Raw genomic sequence first — 27,716 nt, 5'->3', positions numbered from 1 at the left:
GAGCAGTAGAACAACGGCGACTACTGCCCAGTATTATAGTTGCCTCTGTCTTGTTCCATTTTTGGGTAGCGGGAGCGAGGAGTATAAGGGCCCTACTGTCAATCAAAACATAACCCCACCCTTTGACCGAATAAGCCCTGTCCACCAGTCATCAGAAGCCCCACCCCATGGGGGTATTACTTCTGGGGTCAAGGCGGACACATGACCGGAAGCAAAGTGTGTCATGTGACTCCTTCCACTATACCAATCAGGATAAGTTTTGCCCCGATAGGAACACCCCGAGAGAAGATTTAACCAACCAGGGGGAGTTCTGGGGTTTGTGTGACCCCTCTAAGAACTCCTCCCACTGCCTTCTACCAATCGGGAGGGGCTTCAGCCACTAGAGACCACCCTGAGAGGAGATTAGACCTATTGGGGGGAATTCTGGGGCTGGGTGACCATCCAGAAGTGGTTCATGTGACCCCTCTAGGAACTCGTCCCACCACCCTCTACCAGTCGCGATGGGTTTCGGCTGCAGAGGACTGCCCTGAAAGGAGATTTGACCAAAACAGGGCAGGTTCTGGGATGGGGTGACCACCCAGAAGAGGGTTGGGTGACCCCTCTAAGAACTCCTCCCAATGCCCTCTGCCAATCAGAGTGCAGCACCATCACCCCACAAGTCCCAGAGCTGGACAGAGGAGGCGATCTCTTACCAAGAAGACATATTTCAGAAATTGTGGAAAGGCTGAGAGGAAACGTGGACTCCTTTACCACCCCGCTGAGAACTTCAGACTTTGTTTTAGCCCCGCGGACCTTTGGATTTGTGTGGAGAAAGTGATACAGCAGCAACAGTTCCGAAGAGGATGAGGGAACAGCCGAGGGGATTCCTTTGGCCCAGCCATTGATGGATACACCAGAACCTGAACCCAAAGCCCAACCATTCATGAGACACACCAATGAGCATGGTGGCCTCTCGTCGTCCACCACCCTGGAGGAGGAAGGCGATCATTGCTTGGGGGAGTTACCGGCGGACAAGCTGAACGGAAAAGATGTCACTCAGATAAATGAATGATTAAGAAGTGACAGTTGATGATGAGGTGTAATGAGGTTAGGAATCTGGGGTTGTGTAAATCTAAAAAACAAGCAGTGAGAACTTACACTTGTTTCTTATCTGAGACGACAACTCGATGATGTCTTTGTAGAGGCCCTGGAGGCCCTGGACAATGTTGCATCAAGCAGCAAAGATGAACTGGGCCCGCCTTGATTTTTCTGAACGCCGCTAAAAATTGTTGAAGAGGACTTCGAGGATGAAGGTTATAAGGAGTTTAGGAGAAGGTTTGGCATGGAACTTGCTGAGCCAGTGCCACATTGTGAGCGTAAAAATTTATGTGGACTATTGTATGCATTGCTATTTATGCTGTTCTTAATCACTCTTAGGCTACGTCCACACTTACCAGCCAGATTTGGCGAGTAGAGTTCGACTTCTCGGAGTTCGAACTATCACGTCTAATCTGGACGCGATAGTTCAAACTCCGAACACGCCCCATCAACTCGAACTCCACCACTGAAAGGCGGTGGCAGAGTCGACAGGGGAGCCGCGGACTTTGATCCCGGCGTCTGGACGGGTGAGTAGTTCGAACTAAGGTAGTTCGACTTCAGCTACGCGAATAGTTGCGCACCTTAGTTCAACCCCTAACCCCTAGTGTAGACCTGGCCTTAGGGAAAAGCTTTTGAAGATTGTGAGGGCTATGTCATAGATGCCCCAGCCCAATGGCACCATGACTGTGTGATTTAGACTTCAACTTTATATGTAAATTTGTAAATTTAAATATGTAAATTAAAAACAACTATTGAAAAGGGCTTTGTGACTATCTGCATTTCTGTTAGAAGGTCTCTGGCCCTTAAGTGAGCTAAAAGTTTTAATGGAGCTTCTTGGTTTGTTTTCAAGAAGTTGTATGTCTTTTAAATTAAAAAAATGGTTTGTGAGAATCTAACTTTTGTGTTTTTGTGTAAAAAGACCCATTTACAGCAAAAAGCTGAAATGTATGTTGTGGGAGGAGAAAATCCTAAAAATGTGTTTACAGTGTAACCATTCTGCCATCAGAGTTGGCAGCAACAAGAGCTGCGTTCACTTGCTAGGAACTCCATTCCAATAACACAATGCAAAACTGGCTCAAGCCCTCAGCCAATGGGGCACTGAGGCTCCCTACTACAACCTAAAATCACCACTTACTGTGTTAAGTAGTAGGAGGACTCAGTGCTGGTTCACCATTAGCCCAAAGTGAATTCAGCTTTGCAGTCTGTAATCAGACTTCATGGAATCAAAATTAGCACTAACATTTCACAGTGGAGACAGGAAGAAGAGATAGAATTAGTGTCTAGGGCCCACCAGGTACAAATACCTGTCCCCAGCCTCTCTCAATTTGCTGAGTTTTGGAACCCATGTCCCTTGCCTAGCGAGTGCTACTTAGTTGATGGTGAGTCCCTCCGTCATAAAAGGCCAAGTACAGTTCCACTGTCCTTGATTCACATAATCAGGATAACAACACTTTATTCTTCCTGCCTCAATAACAGAGAAACTGGGATCTCACAGCAGCCAAAGTGACCATTTGGGCTACTGTGGGCTCATGCTAGGCGGGGTGGGTGTGCCTGTGCAAACAAGATCAACCCCGATTTTCTTTTGCACAACTCACCACTAAATGTCAGGATAGATCTCATCCTGACTCTGCTTACAACAGTAAAACAAACAGAGATGGTTCAGACATGTGTTTGAGTACAATAGAATTGACTCATCCTGTTGAACTGAATGGTTTTAACCACACCCCACTGAATAGTGAAGGTAACTGTGATTACTTATCCTTGTTGCCATAGGGATAAATTTGATTGGTGTGCACCGACAGTAAGGGAAGTGGGTGGGTGAGTTCTGATTAATATGAAATGAAATAAAACCTCAGGAATTCGCAGATGCTATTGGACAGTTTAATTAAAACCCTGGAGTTGATAGAGTGCTATTGGACAGTATAAAGGATCCAGGAGTTGGCAGAACTCTATTGGACAGTTTAAATATGACCCGGGAGTTGTTTGAATGCTATGGGTCACTCTTTCTAGCAATTCAAAGCCATTAAAAGTTTACATTAATATATTTACAACAAACAACCCCGCCCCCACACTCCCACAAGGGTCTAATCCAAAACTGAAATGTTTCAAGGGGTCACAAACCTGCACCATGCTTTAGAACAAGCATTTGCTCTAAAGACAAACAAACATTTAAAAGCTCTGGGGGGCTTATTATGGCTGTGATGCAACCATTTTATTTCAACCCCCACCCCAAACTTTATGCATGAAAGAAACATGTTTAAAAACAAGCCCCAAAGAGATGTATTGATATCTGCCAAAAGTCCCCACTTGGGAATGGGACAGTTACATTAAGGATTGGGGATCTACTGTTTAATACTGTAAGAAGGCCCTACAGAAAAATGGATTTTAACTAAAATAAAAAATGGAGCCAAAAGCAGCTCAGTTGTGCAGCCAGCTTAATTCCCCCACCCCAGCTCACAGAAGGGAATGTTAGGAAGGGGCCTAAAGTCCTTAAGTCTCTAGTATTTCAGAGCTGTAACGATCAAATCAACCTGCTAGCTACTATTTTGAAGTCCCTTTGAAACAAAGGGTTAGGATGGTATGAAAACCTCAAGTATTTTGGAGACTTTTTTTCAACAGAAACTCTTGAATGGCTGCTAGGCTGCAAGAGGAGGTATGCTCCCTGTTTTAAACTCTGAAAATATATATTATATAATATCACTCGTTGGCCATGCTGTCTTAGTAAATAATGGTGTCATAGGTCTCACCCCCACTTGGAGCTGTTGGGTTCCAATATGGGGACCTGCATGGACTTTCCTAAACTAAAATCCTAGTTTAGATCTGGTAAAAGCTGCCACCACCCAATAAGGTACGTGTATTGGGACACAGTCCTTCCCCAAACTTCCCCTGGGGAACACAGATTCAATCTCCCTGAATCTCTACACACAGGGAAGCAGCCCACTTCCCCCCTCCCTCTCCTAGCCTCTCTGGAGAGATTCACACCGATTCAATTCTGTGAATCAACCTCAGGAGGAACTCACTCTTCCCCCCTCCCCTTCCCTTGAATCTCCACAAGAGAAGGAATTAACCAAGTCCAAAGAAAAGAATTTATTAAAGACTAAAAAGAAAGTAACTGTCTCTGTAACCAAGATGGAACAATACACAGGGTCTAAACTTATCAATCTCTGGAGAGAATTCCCCCTCATTTCTTTCTCAGCAAAAGCAATAACAGTACAGAATTAAAGAAATTCTATAGCAAAACACAGAATTGCAAATACAGAAATAAAAGTATAAGAATACTAGTTCCTTGCTAATACTCACTAGCTTGAATAGAAGAATTTATTGCAGAAACCTGGGAGGACTTGATTAAGATGTCTGGACTCCCTCAACTCCCAAGAGAGACTCTCCAAAAAAACAAAGAACAGGAAAAAAACTTCCTCCACAGGGATTTGAAAGTATCTTGTCCCTGATTGGTCCTCTGGTCAGGTGTCCACAGGTACTGCTTGTTAACCCTTTACAGGTCGAAAACAAAACCTTAACCCTTAACTAACTGTTTATGACAAATGGTGCCTATGTTTATTGCAGTGTGATCTGTTTAGCATGGAACTAGTAACTTTAAATTGCATTTCATCACCAGGCCAAGGTAAAAAACATTTTAACTGTAGTTTTGCTTAATAACTTCAGGTACTACACAGGTTGTATAGGGATTTGGGGCTAATACTAACTAACAGTTTTTGCTTGTTCTTTAATCCAAAGGCCCAAACACACATTGAGGGGGACAGAACAAGCATGTGCCTGCAACACTTTATCCTGTAGTAGAAGGTAACTTTCTGCAATTGGCTTTTAAATGTGTGTAGGTTTATTGAAAACTATTTTGTTGCAAACTGTATTTTAAACTCTCTCTCTGTAAAACATAGGTGGGGTTATTTTTTTTAACTATATGGCTGCAAACTGATGGTAATGGTGTGTTTCAAACTAACAGTTTAAACTAACAGTTTAAAAGACATTTTTTAGTGTGCAAAATGTGTTTTAAACTGGATTTTAAAAGTTGATTTTAAAAGCAGTTTGGTTTTTATTTTGCAAAATGAGGTGTATTTAAAAAAGTTTGTGGGTTTGTTGTTTGTTGTTTTACAATGGTAGAAACAAACTCAAAACTCCTGTTTGTTATACAGCCTGAAGTGGATTATTTTGTTTTAAAGCTATGACTTTTTAAGTAGAAAAATACCCTAATGAATATTTTATTTTTAAGTTTACAAGACAGTTTCATGTGATTTATAATAATAATAATAATAATAATAGCAGCATCTGCTCCACAAACCAACCCAATACCAGCAGTGTGACAGACCCTGACAAACTCTTTCAGTACCTGTTTTCCCCCAACTATAAGGTTTCATCCTGCAAGATTATCGACGGTGAAACAGCATGAGTGTCTTGGAAAGACCCAAAAGACCAGTACTCTTTCTCTGGAAATACCAGTGTTTTCATAGCCTGTTTCACCACTACTTATGCCCACATAGAACTAAACAACCTGCTAGACAGGTTGCAAGAGCGGTGCCTGTACCATGACACTGACTTGGTGAAATTTGTGAAAAGGGAGGGTGACTGGAATCCTCCTCTGCGGGATTATTTAGGCAAGATCCCGCCAGATCAACACATCACCAAGTTTGTGTCAGCAGGCCCGAAAACATACAGGTATAAGCTGCCGGAAAGAAAGGCCTGCATGAAAGTCAAAGGTATTACCCTGAACGTAGCAAATTGTGAAAAGATCAACTTGGACAGTTTGAAAGATCTAGTTCTGGACTATTGCACGGACTGTGAGAAAACACGTCCAAAAAGATAGAGTGCAGCAGCCCTCTATCATAAGGAACAAAAATCAGTGGCAAATAAAGACAAAAACCCTTAAGAGAAGTCATTTCCACCAAGAAGGTCCTAGGAGAAGGGTTTAAAACCGTGCCCTATGGCTTTAAAAATGGATCCGAGGTGGAAACACCCCTTTTCTGCAATTCTTGCGGGGCCTAGCAACTGTGGGAAAAGTTACTTTATAAAAAATGTGTTGGAGAATGCCAAACGAACATTGTCTGTTATGCCTGAGAGTATTGGATAACATGGCTATAAAAATCATTTCAAGATACACATGTCTGGGCTTGTTGAAACATGTTTTAAGCAAGCCTAGATATGCCCAAAAATTTAAATTTAGTTTTTACAAAATTCATCACCATCCGGTCGTTTTGCACTAAGTCAAAAGATTAAACCCTTGCTACGATGATGTAAGAAAAACACGCAGTGATAGCTGCAGGCGACAGACTGGGGTCTTGTAATTGTCTATTGTGGAACACATTGTGTGTGGCATTTTTGTTTAAAAATTTCATAATGCTTTTAGGAAACAACACGCTATTCGGGGGGGGGTGCCCATATGAGTCAAAAAACTCTCCATGGTTACACTTCGCCAGATACAAGGTGAGCCAGTGTTCACCAGGTTGGTTATGTGGATGCATATTGACCACCAAACCTAAGGGTCTCTGAGACAGCTTGCTGCCAGGGAGCCAATCATAAGGGAATTCTTTTTTGTGTAAGGGGTCGTTGATGAGACACGTGAAAGCTGCACGGTGTCCATGTTCACATATAGTCAAGCAGAACATTTCTCCTCTGATTTATCTCTATGACGTTGTCAAAAACCCCATACACGATCATATTGATGGTGACGGTTAGAGCCATCCCAAAATGTATTTCTGCTCTCAGGTTCCCGGTTTTAAACAGGGAACAGTGATTGGCGCATTCCTGGTCGGGAGGAAACAAGGCAAACAAGGTGTAACCCCATGCAAACTCCTCACGGTTGATTAACAGACAACGATCTTTCACGTGTTTACCAGCTGTCTGTACCAGATTCATGTATTCTCTCACGCAGTGTTCTGCCTCGAAGTCTGGTTGCAGAGGCTTGGTTACGGAATATTCCACCCACGCCAGCCCCGTACATCCAGGAAGGGCATATCCCACTTGGCTTTGTAATAGTTCCTGTAGATGGTGGGGTCGCTGTAGTTTTTTAGGCTCACCATAATGTTTTGCTTTTTAGAAACCTCGCTCTTTCCAGGGAAACAGGTGCACCTTGATGATCACCTCACCAACACAAAATAAGACGTGTTTGTTCTGATCTGTCTTTATTTCAATGGTAATGGTATCGATGTGGTGTTTTCTGACAGGAACGTAATGAGGTTTATCGTAGGTGATGGTGACAAACTTGTTGTTCCTTCCTTGGACAGGGACACAGCGTAACAGGGGAACAGAAAAGTCCCCCACAAATTCGTGTTCTACAATATCTGTGAACAGACACAAGAAATTAAAAGCCCTGTGATGTCTGCTGAGAAGGGGAATTTTTGGATGCTGTGCTTCAGGCCCAAACCTAGAATGTTAGCTAGCTCCCCGCTGATAGAAATCATACAAGTAAAATCGGCGGATTTAAGACTAACTTTTCTACCCCTAGGGTCGTAGTTCATGACCACCTCAGGCGGTGTGGGATGACGAGCCACAGTACTGTTCATATGATCCAATAATTCGTGTATGGATGAGTAATAACCTTGTCGTAGGATAAAACTCCATGCCATATCTCCAAAGGTGATTTCAAAAGGGGTGTCTTCGTTGATAGTGTTCTGGCTGTGCGGGTATTGTATTTCCACAAACCTACCTCCCAGGCACTCCGGAGATCCTAGGGCTTAATTAGCAGTATTGTAAAGTTCAAGCTGGTGTTCTGAGGAAAACTGCAGAGCTGGCATTGCTGGGCAAAGTAATGTAAAACCTGCTGTCGCTCATTTTTCTCTCTGTGTCTTTGCAGGAGCAATCTTTTTGTTTGTTTGTTTTGTTCATGTCTAAATGTCACAGAGTTGAGAAGCTTCCACCCAGCTGTTAAACTTATCGCTCCCCCGAACCATTTCACCAGTAGCTGCTTTTTTCTCCCTTTTCCTTTATCCGCTAGAACTTTTTCAATCCTGTAAATCCTGTCTTGTTTGGGGTTTACTTTTTGTAATTCTTCAGGGTAAAAAGATCCAGTAACTGTCTCACCCTCGTAATCTTTTAATCAGTATACAGGTCTCTGGCTCCTGGTTAAGGCTTCATCCACTATAAATAGCTCATCAGTAAACGTCTGTTCGTAACCTTTTCAAAGGCTCCTGTTTCTTTTAAAACGTATTTGAACCAGTTTGTGTAAAGTGAAAGCATCCGATCTGAAAGCCAAGCTGTTACCTGTCTTCTATTTCAAGTTTTATTATGCTTTTGGCCACTCGAAAAGAGGATTCCCCACCAAAGCTCCCAACTTCCTGGGGATGTAATATATTTTCATTAACAGAGCTGTCTGTGGAGACAGGACTGTTCTTGGTACCGTCTTTTACTAACACAAATATGGAGGGGGATACAGTCATAGGGACACATTTAAATAAGTTTAATTAATTGCCTGGTTTAACACAACCTTCGACAGCCACCTGTAAAATGGACGCCATGACCCCTAAAACGAAGGATTCTGAGCTGGTTCATTCTTCTATTTTGTTCTTTTCTGGATTTTCCTCGAGAGCTGCATCTCAGACAGGAGCAAAACAGCTGATGCATGACAGGGCTACCGATGTGTAAGTTCTCAAAGGCCTCTTGAAAGGCATCGTCAAGCTGTTGAGAGATTTTCAGACAAAAACAGTGTAAGCAACCCCCTGCTTGTTCTTAGATTTATGAAATACCAAGTCGATTCCTAACCCCATTATACCCCCATGATTGACCATCGCTTCTTAATCATTCATTTACCTGAGCAACGTCTTTCCCGTTCACCTTGTCCACCAGTGACTCCCCCAAGCCATGATCATCTTCCAACTTTGGGGGGGGGTCATCACACTCATCAGGGTTCTTCACAAGGGTTTGGGGTTGGGTCCTGAGGTATCTATTAATGGTCGAGTCAAAGGGCCCTCCTCGAACTGTAACTGCTATAGCGCTTTATCCATACAAGCCCAAAGGTCCTCGGGCTAAAACAAAGTCTGAAGTTCTCTGGGGGGTGGTAAAGGAGTCCATGTCTCCTCTCAGCCTTTCCACAATTCATAAAACACATCTTCTTGGTAAGAGATGGCCTCCTCTGCCCAGCGCTGGGACTTATGAGGTGATGTGCTGCACTCTGATTGGCAGAGGGCATTGGAAGGAGTTCTTAGAGGGGTCACACGACCCTCTTCTGGGAGGTTCACCCTTCCGAGAACCTACCCTGTTTTGGTCAACTCTCCTCTTGGGGCAGTCCTCTGCAGCTGAAACCCATCGCAATTGGTAAAGGGTGGTGAGAAGAGTTCCTAGAAGGGTCACATGAAGCACTTCCGGATGGGTCACCCCACCCCAGAATTCCCCCCAGTTGGACAAATCTCCTCTTGGAGTGATCCCCAGTGGCTGAAACCCACCCTGATCGGTAGATGGCGGCAGGAGGAGTTCTTAGAGGGGTCACACAAAAGACAGGTCACCTGCCCCGGAACTCCCCCTGATTGGTCAAGTCTTCTCTCGGGGCATTCCTATTGGGGCGAAACCCATCCTGATTGGTAGAGGAAAGTGGGAGGAGTTCTTAGAGGGGTCACATGACACATCTTGCTGCCGGGGTCAAGGGGTGGGGTTAACATTTGATTGATGGTAGGGCCCTTATACCACTGGAGCGCCTTGTTCTGTTTGTCTTCGTTCTGCTTCATTCCTCAAGCACTCCACCAGAATAGATGTCACTTAGGATTTCAGTTGCCACCAGCTGGACAGTGGGACTTGGGTCTTTCTCTAGGACCTGGAGAGCTGAAATTACAGAGGGCATCACGTTAGTGAACAGACTGTCAAATCACAGCTAAGCGTGATCACAGAACCTTGAAGTACCTGAGCAGAATGATCCCATGGAAAATGTGAAACTGGGCTCAGTCCTTCTTTGGGGTGGAAAATACATGAGAGATGAATAGGCCGCACTTTTCATATAGTCACCTGTGCCTGAACTAGCTCGAGACTTATTACTTCTGAATACCACACTACAGCAGCTCTCCAATACAAACAAAGCTTTAGGGTCCCCCATTGGGTCCCTTCCATGCTCCCAACTGTGGGGAGACCCTGACTCTACCAGAAAGTCATCCACTCTGCTGCAAATGGAAGAAGGTCCATTGTTTCAATAGCTTCCACTTTTCAGTTATTTTCCAGCTCTATTCAGGAGCCACTGCCTGAGCTCAACTAAACCTGGAATTTAACACAGGCCAGGTCCAAGCTGGTTTGCACATGATAGAGGGCACCTACTGGAAGGAAAATTGCTGGTGGGAAATTTGGGGTAGCAGAAAGTGGCTACTTTTCACTTGGGGAGTCCACAGAGAGCCAATAAAGCCCAAAGTGTGGATAGCACTGGCTGGGGAGGGGGCATTGCCAGGACAACCAGGAGATGCACTGACTCATATCACACCTTCTGCAGCTTCCTCCTTCAGGGAAATTAAGGTTGACTTTCTACGGGCAAGAGTGAATTTGTCCTTTGATGTGTGGCTGATGCACTTTGCACCAGTGGTATCGGTTACTGCTGCTTGTCAGCTAAATTCCTTTTTAACAACTCACTAATGAGCAGGACTTCAGCTGTATTTATCACTTACACATCAGCAGATGTTTCAGGTCCAGCCATTTCATACGCTGAGTGTCTGTGTGTTCCAGGATGATGCCTAAATACACAATGTCAAATCAACAACAACACCACCACCACCACCACCTTCCCTTGTTGAGTGCAAAGTGATATTAGCAGCCCCTAGACAGGTCTTTGGGGTCTCCTACTGTGGGCCTAAGGGTGAGCTGTGGGCAAGAGGATGCTAGAGCAGTTTAGAGTCCACACTGAAGAGAATGAGAGAGACATTTTTTAAAAAGAATGTTTACATAAAACCCATTTGCTTGAAACAGTCTGTGCTCCTCTTGCCACTGCAGTCAGTTATTGGAGACATACTAAGATAGTGTCTTGGTCTAGTGGTCTGAGCAAAGGACTGAGACCAGGAATACGTGAGTTCTAAGCAGGGATCTCACAAGGTGACTGATAGGTGAGCCACAATGCCTGCCTGTCTCACATGGGTGTGCTAGGGAGAAGAGGGCACTGGGTCAAAGAGGAGGACCCTAATGCTTCCTTGACAAGGTGCTGTGGCCAGGAAGGTGAAACAGCAGGCGCCATGGGGAGGTGGGCTGCTTGCCTCCCAGTGATGAAGTCACAGTGAGGAGCACTGAACAGCACTGGGTAGGTCTGCACTTTGAGCTAGGGGTATCACTCCCAGTTCAATGGGACGGGCCCACACTAGCTCCGACAGTGCTGGCATTAGCATGTAGCTAAGGCAGCACAAGCAGTGGGAGGAACAGCCACTGTGAGAATGGACTTTGGGGTTTGGATGGGATCATACTTGGGGTGGTTAAACCTCCTGCTGCTCCTGCCATCGCAGCTACTCTCTATTTTTAGCACACAGGGCTAGTGCGGGTGTGTCTCATCAAGCTGGAAATTATACCCCCAGCTCAAAGTGTCACCATGCCCTACGTGACGGTGTCCCAGCCGCTGCTGCGAAATGATTGCACCGTGCTTCCCCTGCAACAATCCCGAAGCCCTTTATAGCAACTAATGAATTCCTCCGACCACCATCCTGGAGAGGTAGGGACATTAACATCTCCATCTATGGCTGGGAAGCTGAGGCACAGAGAGATTAATGGCAGCTCAGTGCTGCACAGTGGGAATTTTTTCTGACTCCCTCAATGGGAATATCAAAAGGGACACTGGGCATCATCTCTCACCAGCTAAGTTGGCGGCAACTGCCCGGATCTCTTCCCAGCTGCAACTGAAGTATGTGATGGTGGTGCTGTACAAGTTCTCCAGCAGCTCTGCATTCTCTTTGGCCTAGAGGAAATCAGGGACACATGAGCTCTCTCTGGCTAGAAGTGCCCTTTGACTGCCAGCACATGCTTTTATGAACCACAGGTAAATAAGGGAAAGAACAGGTGGCTGGGTAGAAGTGGGAAAAATGGGAATCTGGGCAGATTTACATTTCCCATCACCCTCCAGTCAATAATCTCATACGGTTCAACAGCTCACTCACAAGGTGTCTGCAAATGTCCACCTGGAGCTCTTCAGGCTTCAGCTCATCTGTGCCACCAAGGTGCTTATTGATCACATTTTGGAGTCTCTTCAGTCCCAAAAATGGGAAACAGAGGTGAAATGTAGCTCTGCATTCCTGAAAAAGAGCGTCACACCATTGAATTGTTCCCTACCGAGTGCTATGTTCAATCAAAGGGAAATCATCTGTGTGACTGCTCATCTATTCCAGGACAAAAAGGGATTCATCTGGATGTAATTGGCAGAAACATGCAGGAATAGAGGGGAGAGGGGAGAGGTTCCACTGAAACCTGGAGGTAGCATCAATGTCTTTTGGGAACAGATATACCGATGAAAGCTGCTTCACCAGGCACAGCTGTGGTCTCTCCTCTGTTCTGGGGAGGCAGGGGCCTGGGGTGCAGAGACAGACAGGAACAGAGACCTGTAGGGGTCAGACCCATGACCTATCCTGGATTCTGGTGAAGCAGCCATGGACCAACCTGGCTGGAACTGACTCAGCAGGAGGGCAATGAACTGAGGGGAGAATTTGGGCCTCCACAACAAGCAGGAATAGCAGTGCTCCCCTGGCATTGGGAGGAAGATTCCTTTGGCTTAGTAAATAAGTTACTGTTGGTCTTACCATTGAAACCTTGGGGCTTGGGTCTTGCAGATGCAGCAGAAGTGTGACCCAGCTCTTTCGAACCTGCTTGGCAAAATAGGCCTTCCATTTTTTCTTTGTTAACTGAGCCAGGATGCCAAATAGGACAAAGGCCATTGAGCGAAGAGCATCATCCTCCTACAGCCAAGAAAGCCCCACAAGTTGGTAAGTAAGGGACAATCCCATCACGCACCTCATACAGCCGTCTCTTCTACGCTAAAGTAGAGTGATTCCAACTACAGCTAGTCGGAACAACTTTAATTAACCAATTCTTTGTCTGAATTTGCTGATTCATGAAAATATTTTAGAGACAGTTCAATTTTGATGAAATTCTCCGAAGCCAGGCAGGGGTCCTTAGAAACCTGCCTGGTGTCTTGCCAGTGCACCCATCCAGCTCCTTGGCAGCCAATCTAGCAGGCTGACTGGGATCATAGGCTTCCACACCCCCAGCTTCGGGGGAGGGATAGCTCAGTGGCTTGAGCATATGGCCTGCTAACCTCAGGGTTGTGAGTTCAATCCCTGAGGGGGCCATTTGGGGAACTGGGGTAAAAATCTGGGGGTTGGTCCTGCTTTGAGCAGGGGGTTGAACTAGATGACCTTCTAAGGTCCCTTCCAACCCTATGATTCTATGACCCTGGGAGTCCAGGCTTTCAAATTTGCAACTCCCTGGCACCTCTAGCTCCCAGAGTTTCCTGGGTTCCCAGGATAGTCTGAGTGAAGACTGCCCCAGGCCAAGGCTTCCAACAGAGCTAGGTTGAGAATAGTAATTCTGTTTCACAAGGAGTTCTGAAGTTTGGGGGAGGGGTTCCCACAAATAGGAACAAACCCGAAATCTCAAAATTCTCTGCACTACAGAATTATCATTCCAACCCTCTCACATAAAAATGGTATAGAGCAGGCACAACACTCTCTATTGCACTCTGTAACCCCCTATTCATGGTTATCTAGCTACCTAATCTAGTATTCAGACTTCCTTTGAGGTTCCCAGTGGCAATCAAGAAGAACAGAAGGGTGAGACTGTTGGAGCAGGGATGTCATCCCCATCCTCCTAATGTTCTCCTCCTCCGTAAAACACCTCCCTTCCCTGGGGCCTAAAATCTCTGCACTCTGACATGAGCAATGCCCAGGGAGTCCACATCACACATCGTAAATCGAGTCTAATCAAGATCGGTTGAACTGGATTTGGAGAGTTCTGTTCACATACATCGTCAAAGTAGGTCTGGATCTGTTGGGTGAGGTCTTTGAAGGAAGAACCAATGTCCTTCTCTTTCAGCTCCTTCAGGACTTTGGCCAGTGCTTTCATGCTCTCGCCAATCACTTCAGAACTGGAAGTGTCATTTAAGGCCTTGATCAGTATGTCCAGAAGAAACTTCTTGTGCTTTTTCACCTGTACAAATATATTACATTAAAGAACACTTATCGCTGATCACACTCATAATAAAAGTTTTCTTTAGCAGTTATGAAGCTGTGGGAATTTCATCAACCTTCTCTTCCCCCAGAGACCTATAGCTATATTTCAGACCAGGTGCTAGCTACAATGAGCCAAACTCGGTGCCATAATACACCTGTGTAATCCTATTATTAGATTTCTAGTTACTTAGATTCTGAGGCCAAAAGGGACCATTGTGATTATCCGGTCTGACCTCCTGCATAACATAGAACTTCTCCGAAATAGTCTCTGAACTAGAGTATCTCTTTTAGAAAAACATCCAATCCTGATTTTAAAATTGCTAGTGACCAAAAATCCACCACAACCTTTGGTAAATTGTTCCAATGGTTAATTAAAATTACCATTAAAAATGTCTTATTCCCAGTCTGAATTAATCTAGCTTCCTTTTTCCCCATTGAATCTTGTTATACCATTGTTTGCTAATGTGAAGAACCCATTATCAAAATGTATTCCCCATGTGAGTAGTTATAGACTGCCCTCAAGTCACTCCTTAACCTTCTCTTCGTAAAGCTAAATAGATTGAGCTCCTTGAGTCTATCACTAAAGGTATATTTTCCAATCCTTTGATAATTCTTGTGACTCTTCTCTGAATCCTCTCTAATTTATCAGCATCCTTCTTGAATTGTGGACACCTGATCTGGACACAGTATTCCAGCAGCGCTCACATGAGTGCCATATTCAGAGGGAAAATAACTTCTTTACTTTTCTTCAAGATTCCTCTGTTTATGCCTTCAATGATCATTTCAGCCCATTTGGCCACAACTTCGCATTGGGAGCTTACGTTCAACCGATTATCTGCCATGACTCAAGTGTTTTTTCAGCGTCATTGCTTCCTGGTATAAAGTTTCCCATCCTGTAAGTATGGCCTGCATTTTTTGTTCCTAGATGTATACATTTACATATGGTCATATTAAAGTGCACATTGTTTGCTTATGCCCAGTTTACCAAAGGATCCAGCTTGCTCTGTATTGACTGCAAAGAGGTTACTAGGGTATGGGAGAGAGCAGAATTTGGCCTAGTGCATTGTGTGCAGCCTCTGTAAACTCTGAACAATTATTTCCCTTGGTTTCTCTACTTATGTTGCATCCTATTCAGTAATCTCTCATACCTTCACAGGCGCCCCATCGACTATATTTCCCAGGCCTCTTACAACCATCTGACGGACAATGCTGTTTCTATCCTGTGACCTTTCTTCCAAGATGCGTAAGACAATCTTAAGCAACTTCTTCTCCCTGAGCATGGGATCACTCATTAGCTGAAATAAAATCAACATGTCCATTAGACCCAATATGATCATTAAGATTGGGAATAGAATTTGAGCAGACATGGAATACACGAAAAACAAGGAGTCCTCCTACAGCCACAATCTTGTAGATACAGACTAATATGGCTACCCTCTGATACTTGGCACATAACAGGTAATTTTATCATTCCACACAAATGAGAAATGTCTTAAAAACATGGAGCCTTCCTTTGGGCACTATAATAGGGATCCGCTCACCTTTGAGAGCCTCTTAGTGGCTAGGTCTGGTACCACAGTCCTTTCTCACCCCTGGTACACCCTGCTAGCCGACCTCAGTGAGTCTTCTGTGGCTCAGGCCTCTGGCTAAGTCCCAAAGGCTAAATAAACCCCTTCTGGGCTAGTCAAGAACAGTCCCATTGCCCTCACTAGGGTCTCCAACCCCAACTCTGGGTCCTTGAAATTCTGCCCTTTGTTCAACTCTCCGTAAGCATTGTCCCCTTCCTGGGGCTTATGCCACTGTAAGTGGTAGGGGAACCAGGGCCTGCCCATAACTCTGGCTTCCAAACCATGGACCCTGTAAACAGTAGCTAGGTACCGCTTGATTTCAGTTCATTGTTGCTTCTTCCTACCGCCACTTTTAGCTTCACCTCACCTCAAGGTTCAAGTTCTTAAGGACTCTCTTCCTGCAAACCCAACTTAAGCAAATGCTGCCAGAATCAAACTCTGGCAATCCCCTGAATTTCTGCAGCCAGAGAGCAGCACCCTTTCTTGCCCCTCCAGTTCCTGGCAGGAACTGACCTGCTAAGGCTCTGCAGCATCTTTTAGCTGAGCTTGATGGGCTCTGATTGGCTGTTTTCATGAAGCCTCTATAGACAGCCCCAGATTTGTGGCTCTTTTCCTGGGGCAGGGGGCAGTAGGACCATGAGGCCTCTTGTAAGGAGCCTCAAAGCCCAGGAACAGCCCATCCCAGGCACAGATCGATTGTTTTTCTTAGAACCAGATGAGCCCCTAAGATAGTTACTTAGCGTAAGTGGGAAATATGATGCAGATGTTAGAGGAGGGCTGTAGAAAGGGAGGATGGTCCAGCAGTTATCACACTAGCCTAGGACTTGGGAGACCCAGCTTCAATTTCCTGCTCCCTCAAAGACTTCCTGGGTGACCTTGGGCAAATCTCTTAGCCCTTCTGCGCATCAGCTCCCTGCCTGTAAAATAGGAATAAAAGTGCTTCCCTACCTCCCAGGAGTGTTGTGGGGACATATACATACATTAATGAGTTTTGAGGTACTCAGATACTACAGTCATGAGAACCTACGATAGTTGTGAATGTATTTGTATGTTGCTTGTTTTATAGTATTAGGACACTAGGTTCATTCCGAAGATCTGCTGAGCGAAACCAAAATCAGGAGCTGTTGGTTAGTATCAGCACTAGGACTTGGCAGAAGAGGTCCAGTACTTCAAACTCTGTCTGTATCTCTCTCATCCAGCGCCTGTGGTTGTGTAGCTAGTATAGGCAATGGCAGCAATACAAATATCAGAGAGAGAATGACTCCGAAAGGTAGAATGAAGCTCCTTGTCAGGTTTCCATATAAAGGGGGACCCAGTCTACTATCTAAAATGACAGTTACTCCTATGAACTGAACTGTACAACTCCCTAAAAGAAAGGCAAACAGACAATTGTCTAATGGTGAAACTGCTCTTCGGAGCCCTGTGTCTTACCTGGGCAAGGAAAGCTGTGCTGGTGACTCGGAAGTTTTCCATTGGGGAATTCACCCAGGGGAGGAGGCTCTGTATGATCTCAGGTGTTACTAGTCCAGATCTTAGCAGAACACTGGAAGGCAAAAGAAACCGCTTATGGGGTCGATTGCACACTTCAAAATTCAGCTGCTCTGAGCAGACAGCTCTGATATCTATGGGTGAGAGATGTGTGTTTCCACCCAGGGCGCCCCACACAAAGCTATAAACGGGAGGTTCCCTCTCAGCCACTCTATTTGCTACTGATTCCCAAGGATAAAATGATGCCTCCAAGATCTCTTACCTCACCAGCAGACACACTCCTCATGGTGAGTCTGGGGGTTTTCAAGCAGAATCCATGCTTTCTGCTTCCCAAGCACTCTCACCAGTTTCTCATTCCCAACTTTGAAAAGCACAGATTCTAATGCTTGGACAGAAAACCTGGGGAAAGAGAGGCAAAGAACTGCAGCAATTGGTAGGAAGGTGCAGCCTGAACAGAGTCAGGAAGCCCAGGTTACTTGTCAGGTCTGCTGTTCATTGACAGTTCATCCACTGGCAATATCCTGATACCAGTGTCCCTGGAAGGACTTGATGCCAGGAGGTAAGTTTCTATCTCATACATCTCATATAACTAGTTTTGCTAGGGACAAAATTTTGCAGTCATTTTTCACTTTCTGCAAGGAGTATGGGCACTAGCAGAGTACAAGGATATAGAAAAGATACATGATCAGGACCCAAAAACTGGGGGCATAGAGTGTGGTGATCACTAGTGGATATTTTGGGGTCGTATCTCCAGATATGATGTGACAGAGTGCTGAGGGTTTGCACTTGAGTCAGCACTCTGGTCACTATTAGTACTAATTCAGTTCCTTACAGAAAACCTAATTGGACAGAGGTGTAGCTGATTACGAGGTCAGATTGGGGCTAGTGAGTCAAGGAACCAATCATTCCATTAACAGGGAAACTGTATAAAAGGACATGGGCAGGAGCCCTTTGAGGGGAACAGACAGAGAAAGAAACTTGGGTGACCAGATATCCCGATATTTGGGGCTTCATCTTATACAGGTGCCTATTACTCCCAACTCCCTGTCCTGGTTTTTCACACTTTCTGTTTCTCTTTGGGTGACCAGACAGCAAGACAAAAAGCTGGGAGAGCCTGACAAACTGAGCTCTCTGAGTGGAAACAGCTTACCCCCCATTTTGGAGAAGAGTTTAGAAAGTTGAGATACAAGATAAAAAGGTGCTATGTATTGGTAGGGGGATTAAATAGACTACACGTTGGTGTTTACAAGCAAGAAAGTCTCAACGTGGTCTGCGTTTGTAGAAGGTGTGGGGTTGCAACACCCCTCTCTGTCACAGCAGGGGGCTCATCATGGATTTCCCTGTTATCTATTCAAATGGAGAGCCTGCTGGAGAAGCTGGGGTAGAGGTTTGGCAGTCAGGGTGATGGAGGGAACACACTGAAATGAGTGGTGAAGCAGCAAAGAGAAGTATAGAACAGGGGTTCTCAACCTTTCTGTTTCTGAGCCGCCTCTCACCTCAACAAGCTATAAATAGTCCATGGCCCAGTCCCAGCCCTCTGCACTGCCAGGCATCAGTTTGGGGCTCCTGGCTATGGATTTTAACTCCACAGGTGCAGCGGCTCAGGGCTTTAGTGCAGGTGCTGGGCTCAGAGCTTCAGCTTTCTGCCCTAAGCCCCAGCTAGTCTACTGCCAGCCCTGCTTGGCAGACCCCCTAAAACCGGCCCGGTTGAGAACTGCTGGTGTAGAAGACCCCACCAACTTTCCAACAATCCCACCAGGCAGAAAAACAGCCTTTGCTTGCCTGGTAGGTTTAACAGCAAAAGAGCCTTCAGGAATTTATACGGAGCAAGCCCAGGTCTGGCAACAACTCCCCCAAAGTCTGGCGAGTCCTGTGACAGGAAATGGAAACCAGGCACAGGAGATCAGACTCTGTAAAATGGGACCTGTGAACAACCCTGATCTGGTTTTGGTTACTCTTAAAGGAGCAGCGGTGAGACCTCATAGGGACAGAACAATGTGGGCCTTTCGACTGACACCCCATTTAACTGGGGAAGCACATATATGGCTCTTAGTGATTAGCGGGCAAGAGATTAGAACATGATTAAGGCAGCCATGCTGGATGAGGTGGGGCCTGTCCACAAAAGTACTGCCAGAAATGGAAAGTTGAAAGATGGATTGAGGGATTATGCCTCTGTGCATTTGGATAGAAATTGAAAGATTGCGCCACTCACTGGTAAGGCCAGGTACTCAAACTTGGGGGGGGGGAGATCATGGACTTCATGATTCTGGAAGTTTCTTCAGAGTTTCCCTGAGCATACCTGAGTATAGGTTATCCCAGAGGTAGGATCAAAACTGAATATGTACATGGGGACAATACATTTTGCCCAATGGCAGAGGTGACTCTGGAAATCAAGGGGAAGTTTAGGCAGAAACATGTAGAGGTAGTGGATGGATTGCCCCACTGCCTTCTCCTGGGCATGGACTGGGATCCCTTTCTGACAGGGACACCAAGGCATGTGTGGAGGCCCAGGAGGGTGGAAGTAAAACCTGCAGGGCCAGGTAAAGAGGAAATATATGTAAAGGGGCTGGAGGAACCTAGACACAAAAGTACAAGCCACAGAGAAGGTGAGGATGGAGAAGTCCCCTGAGAGACAAGAGGGAGGAGAAAGAAATCAAAAGTCAAGAGTAAAGGTGACTTAAGATCATCCATTAGGGTCAAACAGTCAGAGCCCTTACCACCAGGATCTCAGGAGCAGGCATCCCTAGAACACTTTGGAGAGACTCAGAGCAGTCTGTGTTCATGGAAGAGGCTGGGGCACAGCATACCACCCCGTCACATAGAGGTATCTAAAATGGGCCTGGGCATAGGCCAACAGCATGAGCAGAATATACACTTGTGTCTGCAGCACCAGAATTCACATAGCTAGGTACCCATCCATCAGAACAAATTCAAGTTTTGTGGACAAAACTTAGGCACCCATGCTTGAAAACCTGACTCACTGTGGCCACCGCATAAGATCAGCCTTACTGAGTCAGTCCAATGGTTCATCTAGTCCAGTATACTGTCTTCCAACAGTGGTCAATGCCAGCTTCTTCAGAAGAAATGAACAGAACAGGGCAATCATGAAGTGATCCAATCTCTGTTGTCCAGTCTCAGCTTCTGGTGGTCAGAGGCCTAAGGACACCCAGAGCGAGGGGTTGCATCCCTGACCATCTTGCCTAATAGCCGCTGATGGACCTGTCCTCCATGAACTTATCTAATTCTTTTTTTAAACCCAGTTATACTTTTGGCCTTCACACCATCCCTTGGCAATAAGTTCCACAGGTTGACCATGTGTTGTGTGAAGTTGTACTTTCTTATGTTTATTTTATACTCGCTGCCCATCCGTGAACAGAGTTTAGATCCTGGTTTCCTAGGAAAAGTCAGAGACATTATAAAACCAGGAAGTCTGTAATTTGAGCACCTTGTTGGCACGGAGTAAAGAAACACAACAATAATAGAAACTGTTGTGAGATTGGTGGGAAATGTACATTAATGGGCTACCAGATCTGAAGTCCACTGATGACTCAGGAATCTCTTAGTGTTAACTGGTGAGGGGCACAGAGTGGGTGCCGAGGGGTGTGGTATGTACATTCTAGTTCACTAAAAGATTGCCATATGAGTCTCAAATAAAAGCTCATGTCACCAATATCATTGTGAAACACATCTACAGATGCAGTGTAAAGAGCCATGTCTATGCATTGAAAATTACATTCTTATGATCTGTGTCTAGGGACTAGTCACCAGGAAAGGTGAAAAAATGGTTTTCTTTCAGGCAAGAAATGTTTCTCCATCTGTTTGTTTACATGTAAATTAAGCATGTAGGGTTCACATTCGGTTCAGAAGGACTGTGAGAACTTCAAAGAAAGAAAAGTAACAGGAAGTAGGCAGGGGGTGGGGACCCAATTTTGGGGTACACCTCAAAGGTTTGCTCTAGTATATTTGGGCGACAAAGAAGACACCCTGGCATCTTTCACTTAGGAAGTAGATGGACAGCGAGACAGACAGCGGGTCACTATCAGGCTTGGTTGAGAACGTTGAGTGAGAAACATCTTTAGACAGGTTAACCTGTTGGTTAAATTTAGTCTCTAGGAGCATGTTATGATTTCATTATACATGTAACCATTTTTGGCTTGCATTCTTACTCACTATCACTGGAATCTCTGTTCTTTGATCATCTCTGCTCTTGTTTGCACTATAAATATATCCAAGTGCTGTGTGTTTTGCACTATAGAGTATAAGTAATAAAGTATAGAGTCTAAAGTAGAAGTAATAAACTGGTGTGTACTGTTCCATTGGGAACAGCAGGCCTGGTAATTCTGTGAGTGTTCAGTGGATAAAGGTCTGGACACTATACGGAATGGTCAGAAGACTCGGGGGTTGGTGTGTGCCTATCATTAACCTGTACAAAGAGACTGGGGTCTGAGGAGGCCTGGATGGCAGTGCTTGTTTTGCCAGAGCCTGGTCATTTTAGGAACTGACCCACAGCAGACACAGACAAGACTTCCTCACTCTAAGGGCAGGCGATGGTAAGGTGCCTCATAACCCTGGAAATTCCTGGGGAGTGTCACACAACTCTATTGGAATTCTCTTTGTTTCTCTGCATTCCTTCTAATTACCAGCAAGGGTTGCCCTCAGTATGTTGTTGGTCTTTTCGAATAGGCTCCGGCTTCTTATCACTGGCAAAGGCATCTTTTGTCCTAAGGTTCGGCTGACCTGCTGCAGGAGAACAGGAAACAGCTCTGGGAGCAGCTCCTGCACAGCTTCGCTTGACTGCAGTGATGACACCACCTCAAAGATGGCACATGTTGCCTGAAAGGAGAGCATGGTAAAAAATGAGATCTCCTCCCAACACCATCACACCCTCTCTCCCCTTCTGATATCAGCTGTACTGAATTCTCACTTCTGCCAGTAACTTGAATGACTGCGAGCAACTCCCTTAACTCGTGGCTCAGTTTCCCACATCTATAAAAATGTGTATGACCTACCAAGGCATGTTGTGAGTCCTAAGGAATATTTGCAAAGCACTGTGAGAAACCTGGTTCAAAGACATTCTAATTGCCAGATATTATTAAGTAAATCAGCCACGTACTCTAAACTTGCCCTATTTGTTCCACAGACAGCAGAGCTGGACTCAGGGAAACAGTACATCAGGGAAACAGTACATCAGACAGAGTTAGTCTGTCATCTAACTTACTGAGAGAGGTTCAGCAGCTGCCAAATGCCTGTCAGTTTCAGTCTCTGAGGTGACGCTTCCTTCTTGGCTTGTTGAAGTCTTTATTTTTTCTATTAGGACCTGTAGGACTTGAGTGGCAAGCAAGGGGTCTCTCCCCAGAGATCTCCACAGCTCAGTGGTGTCACTGCAATTTAATAGAAGTTACATGTGACCCCTGGACTCTTTTGTGGCTCAGATTGAATGCGTCCTATTTAAGTAAAGACCAAATGTTCTCCTTGCCTATGATGAGAAAGTTAGGAGTACTGTCCTCCTCTAATGCTCCTCGTGTATAAATATTGAGTTTCCAGTTACAGAACTAGGTTAAGTGACCTAGTCTTACTGCAGCCTAACCATTAATACTAGACTTCCGAAGGACAAGACACAGAGCGCCAACCTCAGTTCCTGTTTTCCCACTTCCCAGTAAATATGGACTCATGAGCATGTGGCTCCCAAAGATCCAGGGTTTGGAAGGCAAGTTGATGAAAGAAAAGCCACATTCCTACTAACTGGACATACAATTATGAGAATGAATATTCATGGCCATCCTAGGTCCCTTCACAAAGGGTGTCCTGACCTCTGTTTGCCAGAAGCTGGGACTGGGCAAGAAAGGATGGATCATTTGACATTTATCTGCTCTGTTCATTCCTCTGGGGCACCTGGCACTGGCCACTGTCGGAAGACAGGATACTGGGCTAGATGGACCTTTGGTCTGACCCACTATGGCCGTTCGTATGGTCTTAGATTCCAGCACTGATCATTGATAACTCAGTTAGGGATCTTTAAATGAAATGATGGATCTGCTTCCAGTCCAGTTTTAAGTCCCAAGGACGGCAACTCTATTCTAGCAGCCACACCCTCACCGATACCAAACGGCGGTCTGATGACAATATTGGCCCTATTCTTTGTAATCAGCCAGGGATTGGACTTGAAGCTGTCATGCTACCAGGAAATCAACAGCAACTGCTAATTTCCAAAGTGAGGTCAATTCAGGTGTCTAGAGAGCCAGGCCGGTTCCAGGCACCAGCCCAGCAAGCAGCTGCTTGGGGCGGCCAATGGTGAGGGGCAGCACATCTGGGTATTCGGTGGCAATTCGGCAGCTGGTCCCTCACTCCTTCTCGGAGCAAAGGACCAGCCGCCAAAGACTGAAGCGGTGGTGGTAGAGCTGCACATTGCGATCGCAGTTTTTTTGTGTTTTTTTGCTTTTTTGCTGCTTGGGGCAGCAAAAGCCCTGGAGCCAGCCCTGCTAGAGAAGTAGATGTTTCCAACAATACACTCCAGTTATACCAGTAAAGTTAGGTCTTTAGGATGTCAAAGCAGTTATGAATTAATGGAAACAGAATGACACTTAATTTCTCTCCACACCCCACCTTAATATGCTCTTGGACCTTCCTGGAGAAAGACCCAGGCTATTAACCATCAGGAATTATCCCAAAATGTCTGCTGCTTAAATAAAGCCCTACATCTCCCAGTAAAGCTGTGGGATCCATGTTTTACCAAGATGAATGCAATAGGTAGCGGTATATACCTGTCCATTGGCAGATGGTTGCTGAGTAGGCTGGAGATCACTGCTTCTAGGTGATGGTGAGCTAGAATAGACACTGCCTCCAGCAGGAATTGCCTCAAGCTGCCCTCCAGGATAGTAGCCATGTGGCTATATATTATATCCACAATAGCTGGCACCTGGAAGGAACAAAACCAGAAAGAAATGTCCCTTTTTCTTTCTCTCCATTCATTCTACAGAATCAAAACCTTTATTTAGACATTTGCTGCTTTTTTAGAAATTCCTCAAGAAACAAATGTTCAGATATGTCTATGTAACTTTAACCCACAACAATTGCTCACACTTGGCTGTAAAATTAACACTGACACACACATATACAGCGAAACCCCGCTATAACATGATGATCGGGGTCCAAAAATTGGATCGTGCTAAATGCGGGGTCGCAGTATAGCGGGGTCTACCATTTCAAGCTGGTCAGTTTCAAGCCGGTCGATTTCTCTTGGGCAGAAAACTACTTTCATTTGCGAACTACCCACAGCAGTAACTGAAAGGGTGGAGCTCCAGCAGCGGGGGCTCTCAGCCATGCAGTGAGAGAGGGAAACACTTGGGGAGAGCAGGGGAGACGTGCAGTGGGCAGAGGAAGAGCGAGGAGCAGCCGGGGAGAGAGTGGCTCTTCTCACCAAAAGGGTAAGCTGGGGCAGGTGGGAAGAGGCAGTGGGGAAGGCACATTCCATTTTTTTCTTTTTTTTTTTTTTTTTCTTCGGGGGCACTCCAGCCTCTCTACCTTCACAAAGCCTCTCTCTCTTTGTTTTTTTTCTTTGCGCTCCGCAGCACTCCAGCTGCTTTATTTATTTATTTATTTAGCGCTTCCATGGTGCTCCAGATGCTTTTTTTTGGCCTTACAATCGCGTTATACCCGAATTCGCGTTATTGCGGGGTGCATTATAGCGGGGTCAGGGGCGGCTCTAGCCATTTCGCCGCCCCAAGCACGGTGGCACGCAGCGGGGGGCGCTCTGCTGGTTGCCGGTCCCGTGGCTCCGGTGGACCTCCCGCAGGCGACTGGCAGAGCGCCCCCTGCGGCATGCCTCCCCAAGCATGCGCTGGCGTGCTGGGGCCTGGAGCCGCCCTGCCGGGTTTCCTGTACATACCAGGTAATTTAATGTGGTGGTGCCCAGCTATGCATTAAATAAACCAGCTGGCATGCACAAAAGAAGGCTTTGCTTGCCCAGATTTTGCAGGTGTGATTTAAGCAGCCAAATGCAACCATTTGCCTCGAAGGATGCACAGTTCATAAACAACCACAAGCACAAAATATGCAAGTGTTTTAAACACAGTGTGCAAATGCCTGGGACTATGAACAGGTGACGACCTCTCATATTCATTCCTAGCCCTTCACATCTTCAAAACACTGTGCAAACGTGGCAGTTCTGCTGCAAGGGTTCCCTGTCCTGAGGCCTTTCACCAGCCTTGATAGACGATTTGTGGAGTGCTCCTTTCATCTAGCCCTACCGCACTGGGCTCCAGAATAAGGCATATAAATAGTGGATCCCAAAGACACTATAGTTTTCTCCCTCCCTTCTTCTATTCTTAAAGGGTACGTCTACACACCAAAAAAATCCCTCAGCAGTGAGTTTCAGAGCTCAGGTCAACCTGGGCTTAAGGGGCTTGCACTATGTGGCTAAAAGTGTAGCTGTTCCTGCTCAGGCTGCAGCCCAGGCTCTGAAACCTGGCAAGAGGGTGGGTCTCAGAGCCCAGGCTCCAGACTCACTGGGAATGACTACAGGGCTATTTTTATCCAGGTAGCCCTTAGCCATGGGCCTCCTAAGAACTGGATGCCTCCAAGTGCCAGTCATTCTGTCTTCTTGTCTTTTCCCCAGAGTCTGTTTTTTCAAGCCTTTCTTGGCTGAATACTGTGGCAACAAGCCAGACAAATAAATAACCAACCATCTTCCTTTTCCCTTGGATTCTCTCTGTCTATTGCTATTGATTCTGCCATTGCCTAGTTTAGGGTGGGAACAGAGATGGAATCGACTCTATGTCCGAGGGGGAGAAACAGCAAGCTTTTTGTTCATTACACATGAGGGCAAAGATCTAAAAGCCTAGAGTTTAGGCAGAAAACCTCTCCAGTTTCCCATTTTACCTGGTCCAGCATGGCATCTCCACACTCCTTCAGTATAACCTTCATCCACAGTCCAGCTGTCGTGGCACAGGTGGGGCTGGCAGACAGCATACCTTCCACTGTGGCCTTGATAAAGTCTGTGGCCTGTTCTGGGGAAAAGTACTCACTAACAACCTGGGAACAAATCAAAAATAGGAGAGACTGCAATGATGTTTGGCTCCAGCACTTGTAAAAATGGAGGCCTAATATCTCTATGGAAAAAGATCTATGCATCAGCAAATTGCATCCGATGAAGTGGGTATTCACCCACGAAAGCTCATGCTCCAATACGTCTGTTAGTCTATAAGGTGCCACAGGACTCTCTGCTGCTTTTACAGATCCAGACTAACACAGCTACCCCTCTGATTAATTAACAATTTGTTAATTAGCCGCATGTCCAGCTAGCCATTTGGGATTAAAATTCTCTCCATAGTCTATATACTACATTTTTGTATTCTACAATAATGAGATCAGGTTTGAGGCAAAGCCTCTGTCACACAGTTAGCACAACATTGTACTGGATATGCAGGAGGTAAGTTTCCAGTTTGTATTCTCTTAGATACACTGCATCTTTATACAACATATAAAATTAAGTCAAGAGAGGCATGCACACAAATATAGGTTAAAGCAAACCCACAAGGTGACAGAATGAAGACTGGATGGGTTCTCAGCTTGATGTTCCACTAATACAGTTTTTTCTCATGGATAGCTGTATAGGTACATGTGTGTGCATCTGCGTGTGCATTTTCATGGGTGTGCAACATTCTGTGGCATCTGGATTTACACGGCATTCATAGCACACATCTATGAAAAGCATCTTGCTGGTTACTAGCAATGAATGCCCCGCTCCCACAGCTCGCTCCAAGTATGGAAAGGCATCATGAAAGCGTAAATGTAAAATGAACGGTGCCTGGTCACTAGAACATCCGCACAAGTTTTTTGAGTCAGTTACCCTGGCCATTTTGGAAGATGCCTGAAACAGAGCCTCGGGGTCCGGAGCTGCTGTTAGTTCTTCACGGAGACATCTCAGCTCCTCCTCCGCTGACCCCAGGTTCATGGGCTGGCCTGGAGTGGAGAAAAGGAAAAAAAGTACTGTAACGACTAATGAAACTGAACCTCTACTGCATGGATATTCATACAGGAGGATCCATGTGCTAGGCTGTTATCAGCATAGTGTAAAACCTTGGCCCCATCAAAGTCAATGGCAAAACTCCTGTTGACTCTAATGGAGTCGGGATTACACCCTAAATGTCTGAAAGTTAACAGTAGTGGTATGTTATTGTGACTGATACAGGATTGAACAAGCACCATATTCAGCTTGGAGCAGCTTTCTGGGGGTGTCTGGTTTCAGTAGCCTCTCTGCTCTCAGTATTTACATCTAATCTCACATTCAAGTACAACTCATGCAGGTAGATGGGAGGTTCCAATGTAGAGGTGAATCCCTCCACCAAACTCTCATTGTAAAAGAGATGGGGCTGGACAAAACCTTCGGCAGGAAACCCAGGCTCATCCGTCACTTCTAAACAATGCTGGGATTTCTATGTTGTACACTCAAAGACTGGAGTCCCTT

At 45.6% G+C, this 27,716-nt stretch overlaps 1 protein-coding gene and 3 long non-coding RNA genes across 5 annotated transcripts in view; 1 reads left to right on the top strand and 3 right to left on the bottom strand.

Annotated features, from left to right (window-relative positions):
• The window catches only part of LOC120391382 (adhesion G protein-coupled receptor E5-like), a 1,047,477-nt gene that overhangs the window by 963,824 nt on the left and 55,937 nt on the right, over positions 1-27,716 (top strand). The gene's annotated exons all lie outside the window — the stretch shown is intronic.
• On the bottom strand, positions 9,607-12,191 carry LOC120391451. The gene is made up of 3 exons (XR_005591324.1): positions 12,132-12,191; positions 11,830-11,932; positions 9,607-9,840 (listed from the first exon to the last, which is right to left on the bottom strand). It is a non-coding gene; the product is annotated as an uncharacterized LOC120391451 (long non-coding RNA).
• LOC120391433 overlaps positions 17,540-27,716 on the bottom strand; it is a 341,872-nt gene continuing 331,695 nt past the window's right edge. Inside the window, exon 3 of the long non-coding RNA XR_005591307.1 lies at positions 17,540-17,650. This is a non-coding gene — a long non-coding RNA (uncharacterized LOC120391433). The remainder of the gene's footprint in view (positions 17,651-27,716) is intronic.
• On the bottom strand, positions 24,107-27,161 carry LOC120391455. Its single transcript, XR_005591329.1, has 3 exons — positions 27,099-27,161; positions 26,129-26,281; positions 24,107-24,167 (listed from the first exon to the last, which is right to left on the bottom strand). It is a non-coding gene; the product is annotated as an uncharacterized LOC120391455 (long non-coding RNA).

The sequence above is a fragment of the Mauremys reevesii genome, linkage group 25 (assembly GCF_016161935.1).
Source record: "Mauremys reevesii isolate NIE-2019 linkage group 25, ASM1616193v1, whole genome shotgun sequence".
Taxonomy (NCBI): Eukaryota; Metazoa; Chordata; order Testudines; family Geoemydidae; genus Mauremys; species Mauremys reevesii.
The sequence above is the reverse complement of the archived record's forward strand: the minus strand, read 5'-3'. Positions and strand labels throughout refer to the sequence as shown.